This window comes from Eulemur rufifrons, chromosome 12 (genome assembly GCF_041146395.1).
Source record: "Eulemur rufifrons isolate Redbay chromosome 12, OSU_ERuf_1, whole genome shotgun sequence".
NCBI classification, from domain to species: domain Eukaryota; kingdom Metazoa; phylum Chordata; class Mammalia; order Primates; family Lemuridae; genus Eulemur; species Eulemur rufifrons.
The window spans coordinates 8,589,379-8,611,899 of NC_090994.1; the positions used below are offsets into that span (position 1 = coordinate 8,589,379).

Consider the following 22,521-nt stretch of genomic DNA (forward strand, 5'->3'; position numbering starts at 1 on the left):
TCAATGTCATACTGTCTTAGAATGACTGGCCTTATATTTTAAGTTAACTTTTCTGGTTGTTTCCTAACAGTTCTGTGGGGTTGGTGGGACCTTAATTAAGTGCGTGCTGCTTGGCTATGCAAATGCAAATGCAAATGCAAATGAATACGTCAGCTGACACAATCTCACCGCCCCCCCACCCCCTAGAGATTACAGAAGGGCAGAGACAGACTTCACTTCGGATGCATTATTTAGGGTCATGGGGCTAAAGGCAGGGCTCTACCTGTGACTTTTCCAAGTTGTCAAAGGAGCCGCGGAGCACAGGAGACCCTGGCCCTCCGCCCCACTGCTGATTCTCCCACCTCTGCACAGGCCAGAGCCCTGGTGAGAGGCTGTCAAGAGCACACACACAGATGATTCCAGAGGAAGGGCAATCGGTTTCTGGTTCATAGCACACTTTATAGATCTGGGGCCGGCAGAGACCCACGGGGCAAGGGTCGCTATCCTCAGGTTAAAGAATTCTCCAGGGCTATGGGGTACTGTGGCAGTCTCCAGGCAATTTGGTACAAAAGCAGCTACTTCCCTAACAACACAACATCTTATGCATGTATTTCCACTTGCCCTTCCACTCTCCCGCTTCCTCAAAACAGTTTGCCTATTAAAAAGGGATCAACATTCTAACCAGACTTAAAGGCTTACCCTTTTCAGCCAACAGTAACCCCAAGGGGCACTGGGACTGCCTCACAGAAAGGATTCCTGATTTTAGCTTGCAGTTCCGACAGGCTCCAGTGTGGGTGACTGTCAACACCAAACAGGGAGGAAACAAGAGGTGGATATAGCAACTCGAATGGCGGCACTATTCACAGAAACAAAAGCCCATCAGCAAGACAGTGATGAAAAAACTGCAGCCCAAAGTGAACGAACTACAGAGACGTTAACACCGAGTGCACATTCCAAGTTTTTAATAACGACTGCCTCGAAGAATGAATGCTGCTCATTCTTCAAGACCTCTCCTCCAGGAATATTTGGAAGGACTGTCTGAATGTGAAGACATTGTACTGTAAACTCTCAAAATGTTAAAATAAAATAAAATCTCTTAACAGGCCTTCCAGCTTCCATTCAACACCTACCCCCATATTATCAGGGTCTCCTCTCTCTCTCTAACATATACACACACCAAATGCCTAAATCTTAAATCTACAGCTTAACGAAAGAGTTATCCTGCTAAAGCACAAATCTGATTCTGGCACTTTCTTTGCTTTAATCTCTCCAATGGCTTCCCAGTGTAAGTGGAATAAACGCTAAACAACTTTTCCTGGCCTGTAAGTCACTGCATCACCTGGCCCTTGCCTATCCCATTGGCCTGATGACTGACCCCTGTCACTCATTAGGCCCCAGCTACCAAGGCGATTTTTCTCTTAACACATCAAGCTCATTGTGACCTCAGGGCCTTTGCACTTGCCGTTCCTTCTGCCTAGACGGCTCTTCCTCTGCATCTTCACAACAGGTCTCAGTTCAAATGTCATCACCTTGCACCCATTAAAGCCCACTCCCAGGCATTCAGAACCCTAACGCCCTGTTTTATTTTCCTCTTAGCATGTATCATTCTCTACAACAGTCTTTCTTCTTTTTACATATTTATTAGCCATCTCCTCCTCACAGATTGTCAACGCCAGGAGGGCAGAAATTCCGAGCCTATTTAATCCCCAGAGTCTGGAGGAAGGAGTGTCTGGCCGCTGTCAGTCCCCAAAGAACATCCACTGGAAGGACGTGTGACTTTCCCACTGCCTATTCATGTGGCGTCACACATTTCACAATTGTGCTGTTCTGTGGTCTCTATGCCCAGGTGAACTCTAAGCAACCTTAGGGCGTGAGGCCCCCTCTCCTGCAGGGCCGCTCCATAGAGCTGAAGACCCCAGAGAGCCAGAGAAGTGGATCTGGAGTGGGAACATAAAATGCAGGTTGGCAAATGTTTTCACAAACAGAAGGTGGGGGGGGGGATCCAAAAGGAAGGTGGCAGGGAGAGGCAGACACAGGCAGGCAGCCTCCCTTCCCACATCCCTGAGAACGCAACCAGCTGATAATCCCACCAAAAATAACATTTCCACTTTTCCCTGTGGCAGGGGAAGAAAACGGAAAGCCCACAAGTACAGGCTGTTTCTAGAATTTCTCAGCGGCTCATGGAAACTCTGAGTTGCACTGCCGTTGCACACATGCCGAAATGCCGGGGGAGGGGCCCCGAGTGCTGCTGAGGAGAGGGAGTGATGCCAGAGTACCCAAGGTCGCAGCCACGGGCTGGCCGGCGGAGCTGTGCGCACACCACGGTTTCCCCACGGTCAAGGCTCCTGCCGTGGGAGGCGCCACGGGGCGTCAGAGGGGCAGCAGAGGGAGGAGCAGGAACCTGGATGAAGAACTTCCCAGGCTGGTACTTTGGTCACCAGCAGTCTGGGGGAGTGGGTGACTTTGTACTTTTTTGCACCTTTCTGGGAAAGGGGATGGGAACAGCCGAGGCTGGCTGCCCCTGGAAGCCACCCAAGGACCCGGTATCCTGAGAACTTGCCCAGCCTGTCAGATGGAAAGGATCCAACATTGGGAAAATGGTCAGCGCCGAAATATAGACACGCCAATCGATGTCACGTGGGCCTGGGGTGGCAGGGCACAGGACGCACCCTCAGTGAGCAGGGGGAGAGAAGGACGGAAGCAGGGAGGAATTCCAGGGCCCTAAGCCTCGGCCTCTCTCCTGGTAGGGAAAGTGGGGCCAGCCTCCCTGCCGGCCAACTCGGTTCCACCTGGCCCCAAGCCTCTGTGCTCTAAGAAAACAAGCATCCTGTCCCTGGCTTGGGGGAATCTCTGGCTTCCAGGAAAGGACAGAGAGTACCCAACATCCCCCCACGTCTTCCAGGACTCTCTTGAACAGCAGGACACATACCCCACACTTTCCCCCTTCTCCCCGACAAACACAACCTTTCAGCTTCCGTGAAAAAAGTGAAAGAATCCCAGCTGGCCCAGGTCTGCCACCAGCCAGTCCCCAGCCAGGGCAGCCCAGCAATCCCTGGGGGGAGGGGGAGAACCGTCTCCTCTTCCCCCTCCACCCCTGGCAGGGCAAAAGGAAAGGCCCCAAGGGGCGAAGGGGCGAAGGGGCGAAGGGGCTCTTCCTAGAACAAAAGGAATCTGAGACCCAGGGACAAATTGGCTGGGGACCAGTCCCTGCCCTCAGGGGTTACAGCCAACAAGTATGTATTAAGAACTTACTGTACAATTTGCTAAGCCACCCTCCTAGAGACTTAACGAATTTCATACTCCTACTACCTGTGTTCGAGTGCCTATTTCAGAGGAGTCTCACCAACACTGAGTATTGAAATCCTATTTCATCTTTGCCAATTTGATAGGTTAAAAATTACTTATTTTTCTAATACTTTCAATTTGCATTTCTTGGATCACCAGTGTGGCTAAACACATTTTTAAGTTTACTACCATTTATATTTTTTCTTTAACAAATTGCCTGATACTTGTTTGCCCATTTTTGCTGAGATGCATTCAACTGTTCTCTTACCAGTTTAAGAGTTCACCATATGGTAAAAATATTAACCTTTTGTCACCTGTTACAAATATTCTTCCTGATTAGCTGTTTGCCTTGTAATTTTGTTAACTGGTATTACTGGCACAATTTTAAAATAGAGGTAAAGTCAAAGTTATCACACTTTTCCTTTAAAGTTTCTGCTTTTAGTAACATGCTCGGAAATTATAGACATAAACACCTGTATTTTCTTGCCTTTAAAAAATTTGAATCTCGGCCAGGCGCGGTGGCTCACGCCTGTAATCCTAGCAATCTGGGAGGCCGAGGCGGGAGGATCGCTTGAGGTCAGGAGTTCGAGACCAGCCTGAGCAAGAGCGAGACCCCATCTCTACTAAAAAAATAGAAAAGAAATTAGCCAAACAACTAAAAATAGAAAAAAAATTAGCCGGGCATAGTGGCGCGTGCCTGTAGTCCCAGCTACTCGGGAGGCTGAGGCAGGAGGATCACTTGAGTCCAGGAGTTTGAGGTTGCTGTGAGCTAGGCTGATGCCACGGCACTCTAGCCCAGGCAAGAAAGTGAGACTCGGTCTCAAAAAAAAAAAAAAAAAAATTTAAATCTCTAATCCACCTAGAATTTAGCTTGGCATAGTGTGAGAAAGAGAATCTAACTTTATTTTTTCTAAATAGTGAGCCAGTTATCCCAATATTGTTTAGTGAAGAATCGACCTCTCTTCTAAACCTTGAGTGTAGGTCTGTAAGAGGTAAGAAACAGACGTGGAGTCAAATATATCCTTTTCACTAAGAGAGGCCACGTGTGGCTGCCAGTCAGTTGTTCCCTTCTTCCTTCCTGCCTGGAGGTACAGGCTGGAAAGTGACAACCACTAAGAGAAGACAAAGTCAGAGCAGAAAGATACACTGAAAAGAGCCCAGGTCCCTCCAGGCATCACTGAGCAGGGACATCCGCCGCAGACGGCAAATCATCCGGATGCTTTATCTGCCATCTGCCAAACCACCCTTGGTTAGACTGTTCTTTCCATCTGAATACCCACGTAACTTGTATGTGACCCTTTCCTCTCTAATTTTATAATAATCACAATAAGAACTGCTAGGATTGATGGTCTGCACTAAGCAATTTGTTGCCATTATTTCATTTAATCCTTCCAACAATCTTAGTAAGACAGACTCTACAGTACTTCCTTAATCAATGACAGCTTTTCAGAGTAGAAAAGAGCAGCGGATTAAATGCAGACACTCTCCCTATTTCAGAAATACTGAAACAAATAACAAAAAGCATCTCAAACTTAAGGAAATTAATGTTGTGGGAGAGACAGGCTTTCACTGTGTTGCCCCGGCTGGTCTGGAACTCCTGGCCTCCAGCGATCACCCTGCCTTGGCCTCCCAATGTGCTGGGATTATAGGCCGTGAGCCACCGTGCCCAGTTCAGAAAACATTTTCAATCATCCTGTCAAGCCCCACTACTTCAGTTCGGGAATTCATCCTACAGAAACTGTCTTGAGCGGGGGTAAATATTTAGTTCTAAGGAGTTTATAGAAAGGTGCATTCAACAACAAACATGTATTACTGAGTGCCAAGTGTTCTAGGCACAGAGGATATAGCAATGGACAAAACAGAAAAAAATGTCCCACCCTCATGGCCCTGGAATTCTTGCAGTGCTTGTAACAGTGAAAAATTGCATGCAAACTCAATGTATGATAAAAGGGGATTGCTAACGTAAGGTAATCCATATGACAAAAATATACCCAGAGGGTAAGAGCGTGGGCTCTGAGTTAAGCAGACCTCAATCTGAATCCTGACTCTGCATTCACTAGCTTCAAGGCTTTGGGTCAAGTCAAAACTTAATGAGACCTATCTTCCTTAGATAGAAAAACAGAGGTACTAGGACTAGGGAGGGACTGTTTACAAAGGACATTACCGCCCCGTCCTGAATATAGCAGGCTGAATAGTACCCCTCAAAATTCTTGTCTACCCAAAATCTCAGAAAGTGACTTTATTTGGAAATAGGGTCTTTGCAGATTAAGTCAGTCAAGGATCTGAAGATGAAATCATCCCGGATTCAGGGTGGGCCCTAAACCCAACGATGCATGTCTTTATAAAAGAAGGGAGAGGGAGATTTGGACATACAGACACACAGAGGCGGAGATGAGAGTGATGTTGCCACAAGCCAAGGAATGCCAGGAGCCACAGAAGCTGGAAGAGGCAAAGAAGGACCCTCCCCTAAGCTGTAAGAGGGAACGTGGGCCGTGCTGACACCTTGCTGTGCTGACACCTTGCTGTCCGACTTTTGGCCTCCAGAAGTGCGAGAGGATAAATTTCTGTTGCACACACTAGGGAAACACTTCGGTGCTGGCATGAGGCTGGATCACTTTCAGCTGTGGTTGGCAGAATTCTAGGATGGCCCTAGTGACCCTCATCGCCCTTGTGTGTGGGCGCGATCGGATGAGACATCACTCCCGTGACTGCGTTACATTATCTGGCACAAGGCATTCTGCGGGCATTAGCTGACCCAATTAGCCGGGGAAATCATCTGCTTGGGCTAGCACTAATCCGACAGCCTTAAAAGGAGTGGGCTACTCCTGGCAAAGGGGACTGGAAGCACGAGAAGGATTCGACGTGGCAGAGAGGCTATGTTGCCAGCTTTGGAGACGGAGGGGCCACGTCGCCAGGAAATGTGGGGGGGGGGGGGCTCTAGGAACTGAGAGTGGCCCCTGGCAGCCAGCCAGCAAAGAAAACTGGGGGGAGGACCTCAGCCCTGTAGCCACAAGGAGCTGAATTCTGCCACAACCACGGCAGCCTGGCAGAGGCCCCCAACCTCCCTCCAATGAGAGGTGCCCCAGCTGGCACCTTGCTTATAGTCTTGTGGGACCCTCAGCAAACAAGCCAGTCATGCAATATCCAGACTTCTGACCTACAGAACTATGAAATGATAAATGGGAGTTGTTTGAAGCCACTAAGTGTGTCATACTAATACGCCTGCCTGCTCTGATAGATAGGTAGACCTCTACTCCCTGGAGCAGTAAAGTGACAAGTCCTGGTCACAGGTGGTAGAGCCAGGCTGGTCCAGATCTCTGAGCTCCTCTGTATTCCAGATCACTTCCCTTGAACCCATTCTACCGACAATGTTAAACACATGCCCACCAAGAGCAGGTGGCATAGAAATAAGGGGCAGTTGTTTCTGACCTTGGACCAGGCAGCCTTTTTCGCTTCTACCATCCGAGTACAGTATGTTCTCACCTCACAAAGAATTCTACAGCCAGGAACTGGACGAGAGTATTGACATATGCAGTTAGCAGGAAAGCAGCACAGTACAGAGGAGAGCGCAGTCACGGAGGCTCAGATCCCACAGGGGTGTTCCAAAAGGTACAGTGCTGACGGGGCGGTCGGTAAACCCTAGTGCGGCTCTGGGTACACAGTCACATAGTAACCAGGGACACTCACCTCTGCCTCCAGATGGTACCTAAAGGTGAGTTGAATTAAATAAATCTACAGTCCCCAGGAATAAATGTATGCAGATCAGCCACGACAGTAGCCAAAACCATTAGAAAACAACCTACAACCCAACTGAGAAAACGGTTGAGAGGGTTATTCACCACTGGAGAAAGAAGTTATAAATAACGAAAGGGGAGAAGACTAACATAAAATGAATCTGTGGTGTTAGACTGGAGCAAGAGGTTACCAGTATAAACTTATGTTTTTCAATATATATATACAGACAGAGATACTGAAATATAGATGTGTATGTGTACAGGGGCTAGTACATGTGTATGTATGCATGCATATATATTTCCTGGTTTTGTGTGCTAAGAGGACCTATTAATAGAAGCAATGATAACCCCAGTAGCTATGAGCACACCTAGCAACAAGATCTTGGTTTCTAAATACCATTCTCCAATAAAGGAAACCAGGACTACTTGGAGAAGTAGTTGATTCTAGGGCTGGGACAGGGAAGTTACAAGAAATTACAAGTAATTTGTGGTCCCAGAAATTAAGGAAATGTTAAAAAAAAAAAAATAGGGGCTTACAAGAACACAGGAGAAAACCTAAAGGCGCTCCTAAAACGAACAAAGCTAAAACAATTTGAGCCACAAATAATTAATGATAATATTCGATTTTAACCCATAGAATAAAACCTGATATAAATAATCAAATAAACAAATCAATGGGGAAGAAGGGCCAGCTCTTCCTTGCAACAGAATCCCAATAAATAAATGTAAAAGGGGTTGGTCCGAGTGCAGTGGTGTTTACAACTGATTGGTCACAACCAGTTACAGATTCCTTTGTTCCTTCTGCACTCCCACTGCTTCACTTGACCAGGTTTAAAAAATAAAAAATGTAAAAGGAAAGAGGGAAATAGAGAATCACTAGGCAAACACCACCATAATCATCGTTGCGGGCAGGATCCAGAGACAGATGCTAAAATTATGGGATCAAAGTATTATACAAGGAGAAACAGGATTTGCCTAGTCTCCAACAATATCCCGAAACTACAAAGGGAAAGAAAGACAGTAACTTTTCCAGCATGGAAATCCAGCAGACACCAACTTAACCAAGCGATCCAGGTGCACATCACAGTGAGACACACTGACGTGGTCAGTGCGTTGAAATGATGCTCTGACAAGGATGCACCATCATCTTTGTGGTGTTCTTCCCCGACACGCATGGCCTCATTCTAACAAGGAAAGAGGAAGTGAATGTTACAGATTGGAGCAGACTACAGAGAAACAACAACTAAACGCACAATGTGGGATCACAGATCAGATCCTGGAACAAAAAAGGGACATTTGTGAAAATACTGGTGACATTTAAATAAGGCCTGCAGTTTAGCTAATAATATTGTGCCAATGTTGACTTCCTGCCCTTGATAATTTCACTTTGGGGTGAGGAATATAAGGGAACTATTTGCTATGTTTTTGCAACACTAAGGAAATATACCAACATGTAAACCGAGATTGCCTCAGGGCATCAGGATTACAGACTCCCCGCTCCCCATACTCTTTTTTTTTTTTTTTTTTTTTTTTTGAGACAGAGTCTCACTCTGTTGCCCGGGCTAGAGTGAGTGCCGTGGGGTCAGTCTAGCTCACAGCAACCTCAAACTCCTGGGCTTAAGCGATCCTCCTGTCTCAGCCTCCCGAGTAGCTGGGACTACAGGCATGCGCCACCATGCCCGGCTAATTTTTTCTCTATATATATTTTTAGTTGTCTGGCTAATTTCTTTCTATTTTTAGTAGAGATGGGGGTCTCGCTCTTGCTCAGGCTGGTCTGGAACTCCTGACCTCGAGCGATCCACCCGCCTCGGCCTCCCAGAGTGCTAGGATTACAGGCGTGAGCCACCGCGCCCGGCCCCCATACTCTTTTACACTCTATTTTTCAATAAGCATGCATTACTTTTGATCATCAGAAGAAAATGAGGTTTACAAAAATACTGAACTGTTTGGGGGATTCTGTGGGGTACAGTCTCTGAGAGAGACTTGTAAGGGCTGTGATAATGTAGGCTGGAAATGAGAGCGTGCCATGCTTCTGAGCGAGGGCTAAGGAAGGAGGCAAGAGGTTGGACTGGTGCAGAGGACACGGCTTAGGGGCCACAAGTTGCTCTAGGTAAGAGCGGGCTGGTGGGCTGCACCCCAAGACAGACGGCCGCTGACACAGAGCAGTAAGACTTTGATATGGAAATAGCTCAGAGTTCAGAGAATATTGATACCGTAGACCCCCAGAACCCTTCGAAAGTCCTGGACCCAACCTAAATTTCCAGCCGGGTATAGCTTGCTGCCCCCTCTCTCAGCAGCTCTAGCCACCCCTGCCAGTATCCATACAACTCTCCTTGCTGGGACCCTGCTCTCCCCCTCCTTCCGAGCTTCAGAACCAGGCTCAGTTCCACCTCCAGGAAGCATCCCTTGAATGCCCCTGCTCCAGCTGCCTTTCCCTCCTCTGGCTTCGCCAAGTACCTGGAGTGTCTGTTCCACTCACTGGAGCTTAACGAAGGCCACCGACGGCATCTGACTCTCCACGCACGGCTCACAAGCACCCCGGGAATGCAGGCTGTGTTGCCTGTCTGTCTTCATAGAGGAGAAGCTCTCCTAGCCAACCTCCACCACTGAGGGTCACTTGCCAAGAGTCAGCTATGCCTACTCCCAGACCTCTTTATGCCAGGTCCATTTGTCTTAAGGATTACAATTTATTTAAAGAGTAATTGAAAAACGAATGCAGAGAGAAAAAGTTCTGATTTCTAAGAAAATTAAACCAAGTGATCCAGGACAGCAATTCTGAAATTGCGGTCTTTAAATGACTCCAATTTTTGTTATAATATTCAGACGTTAAAAGCTTTTCACTCTCATTTTTCGGAGGACACATGGAATGTCATGAATGTGTCATCTTGAGTTTTCTAGAAATTTCTAAGGTAGAAGTTTAGGGTATAAATATGTGTTTTCAAAGATTAACACAAGTTTGTTCTCTGGACTTTTAGCTGAGATCTTACCAACAAATTTAAGTTATATCTACAATAATCTATCATTATAATCCTATAAATCATCATTTTGAAATCCTGTAGATGTGCAAAAATATAACAAGGCCGTTCTCACTCTTTATTTTGGAAAATAGTTATTTTTCATGAAATACGCTTTTTATGTGAACGTGAAATGGCCTTATTTTTGTTTTTTTAAATGAATATTTCTTAATTTCTCAGTTTTAATTTTTAATTAGATAGCTACGTAAGTAAAAGACATAAAGAGTCCTAGGATCAAAAAGTTTGAGAATTACTAATGTAGGAAGACTTGCTACAAATGAAAAAAAAATAATAAATTGCAATTAAATTTAGGTGTGTATATAAAAGCAGTTGGATTCTGAATAGACTGGTTTGCAAATGTCTTTTTTCACTTTTTTTTTAATGAAAGGTAATTAACAGATGTATTTAACCTTTTGCCTAGCAATCCCACTGCACGGAATTTACTCTGAGGTCATACTTTGCATGTAGAAAATATCATTTGTACAGTTATTCATCACAGCATGGTGTGTAATGGTAAAATACTGAAACCACTGGAAGGCCGAGGCGGGTGGATTGTTTGAGCTCAGGAGTTCGAGACCAGCCTGAGCAAGAGCAAGACCCCGTTTCTACTAAAAAAATACAAAGAAATTAAGTGGACAACTAAAAATACATAGAAGAAAATTAGCCAGGCATGGTGGCTCATGCCTGTAGTCTCAGCCACTCGGGAGGCTGAGGCTGAAGGATTGCTTGAGCCCAGGAGTTTGAGTTTGCTCTGAGTTAGGCTGGCGCCACAGCACTCTAGCCCAGGCAACAGAGTGAGGCTCTGTCTCAAAAAAAAAAAAAAAATACTGAAACCAACCCAAGGTGGTGGTGATGGGGGGGGCGGGGGAAGACAATGTGTGTTAATTAAAAAAAAATGATGGCACTTCCAAATTATGGAATATTACACAGTTATATTAAGAGAATGCTGAAAGCATTCCCTGTGCCGAGATGAAAAGATCTAATAGAGTTGCTAGGTGAAACAAACAAGGTGCTGAACAGTGTCTAAAATGCTACCTTGCAGCATTTATAAAAGACGGGAGGGCAGGGTTTTGCTCTGTTTTTTTTTTTTTTTTTTTTTTTTTGCCATTTTGATTTTTGAACTATGTGAATATAGAGCCTAGTGAAAAAAATTTAATAAAACAAATGGGAAATCACAGGCAATATACTTAGGTGTGATTCTTATATTCAAACTATTTGTAAATTTAATTACAGGGCTCAAGAAACTCAAAGACAAGGCTGTGGCCCTGAAGTTTCGGTGAATAAAAAAATACATACATGTTTTAACGTGTATTTTTTTTTTTTAAATTCCCAACTTTTAACTGATGTTATTTATTAACGGCTGAGTGTACTAAGAGAGCCATGAGGGACTCATTGGTAACAAATTCAGGGCAGTCACTTTCTCATTCCACCAAACCCTAGGACTCTCCCGGGCCTCCTGCTAGAGGAAGACAGTTCAGAGGCCTAACAACAGTCGGATCTCCAGTTGCCACGACAGGGAATTCGATTTCCCCCAGCTGGGCACCCCGGGCTCCCTTGGCAGCCTGGTTCTATGGCTGCCCAGCCTCCTGTCCTGGTGCAAGTCGCTCCCAATCCCACCTGGGTCCAATCAGGGCCCCCTCTGGAAGGCTGGGTGCCCACAGCAAGGGTGGGGACGAGGCAGTGGGGCTTGGAGACCCTGCAGTGAGGCTGCCCTGCCCCCCTGGGAGGGCATGAGGCCCTGGCTGCCAGCAGTCCTGAGTTAACGGACTCTGGACTCCTTATCTGTTGGCATTCTGCCAGCCTGCCAGCCTCGAGGTCAGAGAAGTCCCACTGTAGACAACTAGTGAGTCCTGGCAGGCCCAGCAACAGGACCCCCCCCCCCCCCATGCCTCCAGGGCATCTGGAAGGAGAAAGAAGTAGGAGATGCCACCAGAAGAAACTAACATTTCCCCTTTACCAGCCTCCCCCCAAATAAGCACTCGGACAAGTGGCTCCTTCCTCTTCTAGTTTCCAAGGAAAAGACTGTGGCTGTCATAAATGTCACCATCACATTTAGGAATAAAAATAGAACCTGTCTTTGGTCTTCTCCAACAAGTCTCTTGGCCACTAGCAGCCTGTAACTTGGGAACACCAACTCACCTCTGGATCTCACCTCTCTGGACCCACTTTCTGTCCTTATAAAACAAAGGAGCTGCTCTCAGAGACTGCCAAGTTTTATAGTCTATAAAAGGGCTGAGCATTGCTTTCTTCAGGCCAAGTGCGCACAGGTTATTACTCTGCCATAGTGGGGAGAGGGAGGTCTGGATTCCCAGGTGCACACAGCACAGCTTAGACCCAACACCCTAAATATCGGACACGGACTGAGGCTCCTCCCAGAACAGTGGGGTGTGAGCAGGTAAGGACAGAGGAAGAGGGCAGGATGCGCTTGAAAACAGAGCCAGTCCTGTGACTGATATATACCATGTACGTGTATACACACACACACACACACACACACTGTTACTTGTTACTCCTTCTTGGCTATCATCAGTCCAGAGAAGGAGTAATTCTTCTCTGAAGAAATCATAGTAATTCCCAGAACTAAAGGTGGCAAAAAATTTTCTTTTTTCCCCTAAGATTGCCCAATGGATCTTTGGGGACAACCCCTGGCAGGCCACCGAGAGGACCTACCCAGAAGACCTACCCAGAAGGGCAGGGAAATTGCACTCATGCTGCTCAGGAAGAGATGAATCAGCCCCATGTCTGGGCTCGTACCAATCCTGACCAGCAGCTCCTGGGACCCCTAACTAACCCACTCCACCCCACAAAGATGATGAAGATGATGAAGTCGATGAGCACAAGCCCTCTACTATGTTCCAGGCACAGTCAAACCGCGCCCCCCCAGCCCAGTGAGGATGTTCTTTCTCTCCAATGAGAGTCTGCACTGGAAGGGCAGCAGCCAGGCCACCCACACCCACCACGGAGGCACAGCACAGACCAGGCACTGTGTATTTACGTGCTGAGAGTCACGGAGCTCTGGGACCTCTCGGAGACCACAATACCCTTCTTCTTGACTAAACCACAAGGCCAATAACGCAGCTACCCCTGCCCCCGCCCACTCAGGTCAGTCTACTTCTAGACTCCGCACTGGCTGGCTCACCCTGGGCTCACCCTGTTGATCAGTCACACCTGGCTCTTATCTCCTCCTCAGCCCTGCCCTCTCCCGGGTCCCGGAGGCCAGGTGAGTAACAAAAGACAGACTGAGCAGGAAGAAGGGGCAATACTCCGGGTCTCCCTCTAGTCAAACCAACTGCAGGAAGAGGACCACTAGTCTATCTCTGATGACCAAACAACTGATGGAAAGCTCACCTCTCTGAGCCTCCAACAGGAAATGGAACACGTGGCATGTGGCTTTTAATTCTAGCTGCTAAAAGTTATGATTCTGGACATTTCTTTTCTCGTTTCATCAAGAAGGCAAGCTCCTCTGAGTTTTCAGGGCTTGTGTTTTAAGAGGTAAGGATTTCAGAATTGCATATACCGTGGCTAAGAGTACTGACCTTGGTACTGCCCTGACCCCTCCCAAGGTCACAGAGCAAGTTAGGAGCAGAGCAGGGACAGAGGCCAGGGGAGACTCTCAGGCCAGTCCCCAGCACACTCCAGCATCACCACTCCCAGCAGGAGCACGCTTGTCCCAGTGGCCTGGGGCTCTTGGGGAAGAGCCACTGAAGATACAAATCCAAACCCAGAATTGCTCCAGGAAGCAGGGTCAGGTACAAGCGGCTCCTGCCCCACCCTTCCATTTAGGCCACAAGACAGCACTCAGCCACTCACCCAATTGTGTTCGGAGTCCTCTCGTATACCTAGGCCATTTAACTATTTGGCGAAGCACCCTTTTTGGAACCCAGGTCAACATTTGATCCTCAAAACTAAACCCAGAACCCAGAGCTGAGAAATTTTCCTGGCTTACTTGGACCTCCGGGTCACACGATAAAACCGCTTGGATGGCTACTCTGTCCCACTGCCTTCCTTAGCCCCCCGAGAGAGGGCAGCCCGACCCAGACCACCTAACTTGATCAGTCAGGACCAAAAATAGCCAAAAGCCATCCTCACGGGTTAGCCAGGCTGGAGTTTCACTCGGTGCCTTCTCTGCCATTCTCCAGCTACCGGTGAGCCGGAAGATTTGGGACATTTACCTTTAGCTGGGAGGTGGTACGGTAAGGGACGGGAGGGAACTTGGACACAGTTCCTGGAAAGCAAAGTCCAGATACCCGCGCCCCGCAGGGCCGCCCCAAGAGCTGCCCATCAGATTGGGCCATCTGCCCTGCTTTCCCTGTGCTCCGTGTCCGCGGGTCCAGGGAGGCTGCCTCAGCCTTTCAGCGGCTCCCCACGTTCTGGGCACCCTGCTCCGGCTCACCCATCCCGCGCTCTCCAGCCGAAGGGGCGGCGGCTGTGACCTCCCTCCCCTGCCATCACAGCCCCGCGGCCAGGTGCCGCCTCCACCCGGCCGGCCGGGCCGTGCGCGGGGCCCCGGAGCGGCTCCCGGTCCTCGGCGCCGCGGCGCCCCCGCCCCCACCCGGAGCCCCCAAATCCTGGAGCCGCGCTGCCCCTGGGCGCCGATGCCCGGCCGGTGGCACTGCGCGGCCCCCGCCCGCACGCCGCCGGCCCTCACCTGGCGCTCCCGAGGACGGCAGCCGGCCCGCGCAGCCTCACCCGCAAGGCCCCGGACGGCCCGCAGCGGCAGGAGCGGCTCAGTCCGTGCGTCCGCGCAGGCACCGCGCGCCCGACCCCCCTCCGTGCGTCCGGCCCCCGGCGCGGCGCGCATGCCCGGCTATATACCCCGCGCGTCACGGCGGGCCCGCCCCCGGCCCCGCCCCGCCCTGGCCTCCCCCGCGCCTGCCACGTGGGGCCGCCGGGCAGGGACGTGCGTGAAGAACCGGCGCGCGCCGGGGACCCGGCCAACCCGCGCCCTTCTGCGCCTCCCAGCCCGGGCTCGGGTCTTGGCTCGCTGGCTTCATCCTTCGACCCTTCCGCCAATTCCACTCGACTCACCGAGGCCCCCCAGGCTGCCGCTTCCTCTGGAAACCTACACCTAAGGCCCCCGCCCCTCCCCCGTACCTGGGACGCTCTCACACCCGGCGCCCATCAGCACCCTCCTGGGAGTTGTGTGCGCTACTCACTTGATAAGTATATGCATTTTACCACTTCTGATTAACCCAGAAAGCTACTCTCTTCCCTCCCCAAATCTGCAATATACTCTAGAAAGGGACGCACGCATAGACGTTTCTTTTGCATATTCCCACCATCCAAAAGAACCAAAATTTCCTATTCCAGTTCCAAATAAATCATATTATAGTCACTTCTCAAACTAGATGTTGCACCGCTTCCCCACAGATTCGTAAGGAGCCACGTCTATTACCCCAAAGCTGGGAGAAATGTTAATTTTGTGTGAGGAGTCCTGGCAGTCTCTTCCGCTGTGGGACAGGCCTATAGAGATGGATATCAGGCCTGGGAAATGCAGATTTATGGAGAAAATAAACCACCCATTAAACTCCCATTGTTCTCTACCCCAGGACATCAGGACTACTTCCTCTGCAGCTAAGCCAGCTGCCACCTGGGTCTAGAGCGACCCAAAGGAAGGGCTTTAGTAGAACTGTAGCTGGTTAGTACTGGAGCCCTGTTCTAGCACAAAGACAGTGTCCAGCTGGCACTACCTCCCTCTGAATTTGCGCGGGGAAGGGGACAACATCCCGCTCTGCGCAAGTCTTGCGAGAGCCCCCCGACGGCGGCAGTGCTAAGGAGGGAAGGAAAGCAATGCTTGGAGCTGTCGCCAGAAGAATCCAGCAGCTTGCCCTTGGCCAGGCCAGAGCAGGCCAGAGTCTTCATGTCACTTTTGAAGAGGCTAACCTGGGCCCTGGGTGTTTCTAAAATTCAATTATCCTCACCCTGTAATTACAGTGCTCCGGTGGATAAGGGGGGAGTGGTGATCTCTCTCATTTATTTTCCAAGTGATTTCAAAGTAATGGTATCTCTTGCAGAATTTCCCATGGAGCCCCTCCATCCTTTGTAATAGCCCTTTGTATTTCTTTCTTGGTTAAACTCATAGCATTTTCCAGGCATTATGTCATCCGTTTGGGACTCCAATCCCACCTGCAGTGGGCTGTCAGAAATGGCCCTGTCCTATCGCATCTTTTCTTGAAGTACTATTCATAGAAAAGGAATGAAAAGGCCCCCCAAAGATAAAGCGAAATAAGCATGCTTCAGACACATGGAGAGCTCTGAATGGTATGAAGCCTGCAAATACATATCCTAAAGCAATGTTAATCTCCTCTTAAAACCAAAGTCCAAGAGCAATCCCATTGCTTTTCCAGGTGAGGTGTCGCTACTGCATGCCAGAGCCCAGAGCAGAGCATAAGGCACTGGTCAGGAAGGCTGCAGAGCAGAGGTGGCAGGCCCAGACACCCTACCTCGACACCCCACCGCAGGGCCTATCACCGCTTCTCATTTTTTGCAACCAGACTAAAGGTAGGACTGCCAAAGTCCATATGCAAGGACCAGAGCTGATAAGCTATCAGCAATCCATTAGAGGAATACAATTAATTATTAACACAGCTTGAAATCAAAAGGTCTTAACTCCATGTCCACCCCCACACAAAATTCTTTAGGTACACCCTAACTAAATCCGACCTTGTTGCTGAGCAGTAAAGTCTCTCATGCCCCGTGCCAGGTGTGGGTCCCAATTCTCTCTTCCCTCCATTTGATATGCCCTTTTTCCCTCTCATCACCCATTGCCACTTGTCAAAATTCTAACTTTCCAGTCACTCCCCTTCAGCAAGCGTCCTAATTCTTCTCAAGTACATTTGATCTACCCTTTCAAATTTTGACTGTAACCCACATTAAAAAATATTTCGCAGAACAACTCCAGCATAAATAATATATTATTATTATTATTTTTTTGTTGTTGTTGAGACAGAGTCTCACTTTGTTGCCCAGGCTAGAGTGAGTGCCGTGGCGTCAGCTTAGCTCACAGCAACCTCAAACTCCTGGGCTTAAGCGATCCTACTGCCTCAGCCTCCCGAGTAGCTGGGACTACAGGCATGCGCCACCATGCCCGGCTAATTTTTTCACTCTATATATTTTTAGTTGTCTGGCTAATTTCTTTCTATTTTTAGTAGAGACGGGGGTCTCGCTCTTGCTCAGGCTGGTCTTGAACTCCTGACCTCGAGCAATCCTCCTGCCTCTGCCTCCCAGAGTGCTAGGATTACAGGCGTGAGCCACCGCGCCCGGCCATGCATAAATAATATAGCAAACAAAAATTTCATGAAATGTCCTTAAGATATGCAAGGCACTAATATTTCATATTATAGTTCAATTTTTTAAAAAGTGGTCACAAACCTACTAAATTGATTTCATGACGATTATTGGGTTGTGAGCCACAGAATTAAAACTTTTTATGGTTTATGGTACTTACAAGTTTCCCTTAAAATTATTTCATTTCTATCACTAACCTTATTAATCAGCCTTTTTTTTTTTTTTTTTTTTGAGACAGAGTCTCACTCTGTTGCCCAGGCTAGAGTGCCGAGGCGTCAGCCTAGCTCACAGCAACCTCAAACTCCTGGATTCAAGCGATCCTCCTACCTCAGCCTCCCGAGTAGCTGGGACTACAGGCATGCGCCACCATGCCCGGCTAATTTTTTCACTCTATATATTTTTAGTTGTCTGGCTAATTTCTTTCTATTTTTAGTAGAGACGGGGGTCTCGCTCTTGCTCAGGCTGGTCTTGAACTCCTGACCTCGAGCAATCCTCCTGCCTCTGCCTCCCAGAGTGCTAGGATTACAGGCGTGAGCCACCGCGCCCGGCCATAATCAGCGTTGATTACAAGAGATTTCCCTATATAATACCTGTATCACCTAATGTAACACCTTGCACATAACAGATTCTCAATAAATATTTATTGGATAACAAGCCTGCTCACTGCAAGTTTGATGTTGGGCAATATTTAAGGAAACAGAGCACAAAATCTGACATTTTCGTTGCTACTGTTTCTTTTCTGACAAGATGCCACAGCCACCTGCCAAAAAAGATAGTGACACGGATTTCCCGGAGCTGAGGTGAGTGGAACAGCCTTGGGAAGGAAGCCAGAGAAGTGAGACTCCGGCCCTGCTTGTGCGTAGGGTGGGGCTGGCGACTCAGACAATCAAAGCCCCTTGGGTGGTTTGTGTTGACAGGTAGGCAGGTGATCAGCAGGGTGGGGACAAGATCCCTCTTCCTGTCCCTAGCTCACAGGCTCGTTCCAGAGAGACTACAGCTTTTCTTACAGCCTGACAGGAGATCAGCGACCAGATTTCTCTGATACTTTCTTGGGGAAAAACGAATTTGCTATGTTTTGACAGGGCTTGACAAATTTAAGAGAGTTGGAAGGAATATGAAGGTTCTAGTCAACCCACGATCATGTCAGAGGACTCAAGTACTAGCTCTCTACACTCTGTTAGCCCAGAGTTAGAATAGCTTGAAGCCTCGACTGTGTGTTGGTCATCTCTGTTACCATCTGATGGTTTCAGCAGATCAAAAAAAAAGACACTCGGGAAAAATAACACTTCAGTAAGTAATTGATAAGAATTTGTTCATCTTGTCTAAGTTGTCTAATTTGTTGGCATAGAATTGTTCATAGTGTCCCCTTATCATGCTTTTTTTTTTTTTTGCCTGTAAGGTTGATAGTAATGTGCCCTCTTTCATTCCTGATTTCAATAATTTGAGTCTTCTTTTTCTCTTGGCCAGTCTAGCTAAAAGTTTGCTCATTTTATTAATATTTTCAAAGAACCAATTTATGGTTTTTTATTTTTCTCTATTGGTATTCTGTTCTCTGTTTCATTAATTTCTGCTCTGGTCTTTATTTTTAAAGTGTTATTTTTGTCCTCACCTTTCGATGAATGTTTAGCTGGGAACAGAATTCCAAGTTGACAGTTGCATTTTTAAGTTATTATTCCTTTTGTCTTAATGCATCTGTTGTGGCTCATGAAGTCTGCTGGTAGGTTTACTGCCTTTGTAAGCAATCTCTTTCACTTTTGGTTGGGTGTGGTTTATTTTTAATTGACAAATAATTGTATACGATGTGATATTTCAATACATGTACATATGGTAGACTGATCAAATCAGGGTAATTAGTTTATCTATCACCTCAAAAAAAATTTTTTTGCCTTGTCTTTGTCAGGCTTTTTTAAATATTATTTCTTTATGGTAAGTACATTTGAAATCCTTTTAGCTATCTTGAAATATATTCATTAACTACAGTAACTTTGCTGTGCAATAGAACTTAGAGCTTATTCCTTCTAACTGTAACTTTGTACCCTTTGACCAATGTCCCTTTCTCTGTCCACCTCCCCGCCACCCATCCAGCCCCTGGTAACCACCATTCTCCTCTCTGCTTCTGTAAGCTCGAGTTTTTTAGATTCCACATATAAGTGACATCATACTGTATTTGTCTCTCTGTGCCTGGTTTATTTCACTGAACAATGTCCTCCAGGTTCATCCAGGTTGTTGCAAATGACAGAATGTCCTATTTTTTTTTAAAGGCTGAATAGTATTCCATTGTGTAAGTACCACATTTTTCTAATCCATTCATCCGTTGATGGGCACTGAGGTTGTTTCCACATCTTGACTATTGTGAGTGAATAGTGCTACAGTGAACAAGAGAGTGCAGCAATCTCTTCTGCATACTAATTGCAATTTCTTTGGGTATATACCCAGTAGTGGGATTGCTGAATCACATCTGGTTGTTTTTAAGACTCTGTCTTTGGTGTTCTGTAGTTTCACTACAGTATATCCAGCACTAGATATGGTTTTCTTTATCCTCAATGTTTCTTCAATTAGATGATTCATATCTGTCTTTAAATTCTGGAAAATTCTCAGTCCTTATGTCTTCCAAATTGTCTTTCACCCTATTTTAACCTGCAGGAACTTCTCTTAGACAAATGTTGGACTTTTTCACTCTCTCCTCTCTCTTCTCTTCTGTAGCTCCTGTTCATTCCTCTGGGCTGCAATCCAATGGACTGCAATGGTTTCCGCAGGGCTCTGGAACTTTCACCAGTCTGGGCCAATCTTTATGTTAATTTTTCAGCCTGGGGCCCTTTACTATGCTGGTAATAGAGATTCAGACTACACACACCTGAATCTGGCCCAGGCTTGGGGATTTCTCATGGAGGCTTTGTTATCCCTACCCATTTCTTGGGTTTCCTTGCTGCTGCCCTAGGACGGTTGGCCAGGGTTTTCCAGTCCCCTTCCAGCTTTCTTCCTCCAAGGGACTCAACTCCAGCAACCCGGCACCTCACAGGGTCTGAGGCCACATCTCTTGTCCTTACCTGGAAAGAAAGACCTCGGTGCTCCTGCCTCTGCATTTTGTCCAGAACTCCGAGAGCTGTGCTAAGACCGCTGTCGGCCCTGCTTTTCTTGCACCGGATATTAGCCTTCTTCCCTCCCTCCCCACTCTCTTCTTTCCTTCCTTCCTCCCATGTCCCCCAAGGTCAGCTACAGTAAAAAAATTTTTTTTTTCCTATTTTGGCCAACATTTTCCAGAATGGTCAGCTCAGTCTGCCATGTTGCTAGAAGTCTGTTTTCCTCATACTTTTAAAAAATAGACTTTCTTAGAGCTGTTTTAGGTTCACAGCAAAATTGAGCAGAAGGTAACAGAGATTTCTCATGTTCCCCTGGCACCCACACACACACACAGCCTCCCCCACTACCAACATCCCACCCACAGTGGGACATTTGTTACCAATGATGAACCTACACTGACACATCATTATCACCCCAAGTTCACAGTTTACATCAGGGTTCACTCTTGGCATTGTACCTTCTATGGGTTTTGAGATTCATGACATGAATTCACCACTACGGTATCATAGTGAATAGTTTCACTATCCTAGAAATCCCCTGTGCTCCACCTATTCATCTCTCTTCCCACAACCTCTGATTCTTTTACTATTGCCACATTTTGCCTTTCCCAGAATGTCCTATGTTGGAATCATACATTATGTAGCCTTTTCAGATTGGCTTCTTTCACTGAGTAACATGCATTTAAGTTCTTCCATGTCTTTTCGTGACTTGATAGCTCATTTCTTTCTAGCACTGAATAATATTCCACTGTCTGGGTGCACGACAGTTTGTCCATTCACCTACTGCAGGACACCTTGATTGTTTCTAAAGTTTTAGAAATTATGAATATAGCAGCATCCTGGCTGCTGCACATGTCCGTGTGGAGGTTTTTGTGTGGACAAGTTTTATCTTTGGGTAAATACCAAGGAGCATGACTGCTGGATCATACAGTAAGATGTTTAGCTTTGTAATACTATTTAGTTTTGTAAAAAAAAAAAAAAAAAAAAAACTTTTTCCAAAGTGGCTGTACCATTTTGCATTCTCACCAGCAATGAATGGGAGTTCCTCAGGCTCTACATCCTCACCCGCATTTGGCATTGTTAGTGTTTGGATTTTGGCCATTCTAACAGGTGTGTAATGGTAGCTTGTTTTAATTTGCAATTACCTAAGGACATATGATGTTGAGATCTTTTCATACGTGTATTTGCCATCTGTTCATCTTTGGTGAACCGTTCAGGTCCGCTGACCTTTTTTAATTGAGTTGTTAGCTTTCTTATTGTTAAGTTTTAAGAGTTCTTTGTGTATTTTAGATAACAGCATTTTATCAGACGTGTTTTGAAAATATTTTCTTCCAGTCTGTAGTTTGTCTTCTTCTTCTCTTGAATTTCCTCATTTTTTTTAAAAAAGAAAGAAAGTCCAGACAGGAAAAGTTAGTATGAGACTCAGATGAAGCTAGCCACAGAGCCAAAAATGAAAAAATCAGGTCTTCTCTAGTAATTCCAAATCTCTGAGAAGTTAAATTTGAGGCCCAGATTTTAAGGATTTCAGTATAAAAACTTCAATAGTCATTTCTAAAATTCTTTCCTTTTTCACACCATTCAACAAAATGCTGCCCAAACAAAAAGGCCCTGTCACACTGTACAGGAATCCCCCCCTTATCTGTGCTTTCACTTTCTGAGGTTTCAGTTGCCCTTGAGCAACTAGGATCCAAAAATATTACATGGAAAATTCCAGAAATGAACAAGTCCTAAGTTTTAAATTGCATGCTATTCTGAGTAGCATGATGAAATCTCATGTCTTTCTGCTCCAGCCCACTGGGTGTGTATCCTCCCTGTAGATGCCACCCCCCCCCACCCATTAGTCACTTAGTAGCCATCTCGGTTATCAGACTGAAATAACATAGTACTATATACATGTAGGGTTTGATACTATCTTGGGTTTCAGGCATCCGCTGGGGGTCTTGGAATGAATCCCCTAAGGAAAAGAGGGGACAACTCTACAGAAATTAGGTTCTTTCTAGAATGATTCAAGAAACACTGCATCATTTAAGAATGGAGTTTCTAAATAAATAGAAAAAAATCACAGTGTTCTAATGGGAAGCAGTGATGAAGCCAGCAGCCAGATTTCTTTGGGAAGGTACTTTTTTTTTAATTTTTAATTTT

The 22,521-nt window shown here is 46.7% G+C and overlaps 1 protein-coding gene across 2 annotated transcripts in view; it reads right to left on the bottom strand.

Moving 5' to 3' along the window:
- Positions 1-14,787, bottom strand: part of SLC39A14 (solute carrier family 39 member 14) — a 42,737-nt gene extending 27,950 nt beyond the window's left edge. The window contains exon 1 of one of the 2 annotated variants that reach the window (XM_069484860.1): positions 14,661-14,787. The gene's annotated coding sequence lies outside the window, so the exon portion shown is untranslated. Of the gene's footprint in view, positions 1-14,101; positions 14,251-14,660 lie in introns of those variants that run through there. The other variant, XM_069484861.1, reaches the window with a different exon arrangement.
- Between the last annotated feature and the right edge of the window lie 7,734 nt (positions 14,788-22,521).